At 50.7% G+C, this 1033-nt stretch overlaps 2 protein-coding genes across 2 annotated transcripts in view; both read left to right on the top strand.

Moving 5' to 3' along the window:
* The window catches only part of rps21 (ribosomal protein S21), a gene marked incomplete at its 3' end in the record, with an annotated part of 454986 nt that overhangs the window by 380439 nt on the left and 73514 nt on the right, over nt 1–1033 (top strand). The window lies entirely within an intron of this gene.
* The window catches only part of xkr7b (XK, Kell blood group complex subunit-related family, member 7b), a gene marked incomplete at both ends in the record, with an annotated part of 43730 nt that overhangs the window by 30651 nt on the left and 12046 nt on the right, over nt 1–1033 (top strand). The gene's annotated exons all lie outside the window — the stretch shown is intronic.

The following is a 1033-nucleotide window of genomic DNA, read 5'->3' as shown; positions in this document are numbered from 1 at the left end:
ACACACACACATACACACACACACACATACACACACACACACACACACACACACACACACACACCCTGGGAAGTGTTATTTGGATTCAGACTGTCCAGAGGGGTCTGTGTGATGAAGTGGAATCCATTGGACCTGGTTTTCTCATCTCCAGTAGCTCTCCCACACAGGGAGGTGAGATACCCCTTCAGAAACACCCCAGAGAGATACCCAGAGAGATACCCCTTCAGAAACACCCCAGAGAGATACCCCAGAGAAATACCCCTTCAGAAACACCCCAGAGAGATACCCAGAGAAATACCCCTTCAGAAACACCCCAGAGAGATACCCCAGAGAGATACCCCTTCAGAAACACCCCAGAGAGATACCCCAGAGAGATACCCCAGAGAGATACCCCTTCAGAAACACCCCAGAGAGATACCCCAGAGAGATACCCCAGAGAGATACCCCTTCAGAAACACCCCAGAGAGATACCCCTTCAGAAACACCCCAGATAGATACCCCAGAGAGATACCCCAGAGAGATACCCCAGAGAAATACCCCAGAGAAATACCCCTTCAGAAACACCCCAGAGAGATACCCCAGAGAGATACCCCAGAGAAATACCCCAGAGAAATACCCCTTCAGAAACACCCCAGAGAGATACCCCAGAGAGATACCCTAGAGAGATACCCCTTCAGAAATACCCCAGAGATACCCCTTCAGAAACACCCCAGAGAGATACCCCAGAGAGATACCCCAGAGAGATACCCCAGAGAAATACCCCTTCAGAAACACCCCAGAGAGAGACCCCTTCAGAAACACCCCAGAGAGATACCCCAGAGAGATACCCCAGAGAGATACCCCAGAGAGATACCCAAGAGAAATACCCCAGAGAGATACCCCAGAGAGATACCCCTTCAGAAACACCCCAGAGAGATACCCCAGAGAGATACCCCAGAGAGATACCCCAGAGAAATACCCCAGAGAAATACCCCAGAGAGATACCCCTTCAGAAACACCCCAGAGAGATACCCCTTCAGAAACACTCCAGAGA

The sequence above is a fragment of the Borostomias antarcticus genome (genome assembly GCF_949987555.1).
Source record: "Borostomias antarcticus genome assembly, chromosome: 11".
Lineage (NCBI taxonomy): Eukaryota > Metazoa > Chordata > Actinopteri > Stomiiformes > Stomiidae > Borostomias > Borostomias antarcticus.
The sequence above is the reverse complement of the archived record's forward strand: the minus strand, read 5'-3'. Positions and strand labels throughout refer to the sequence as shown.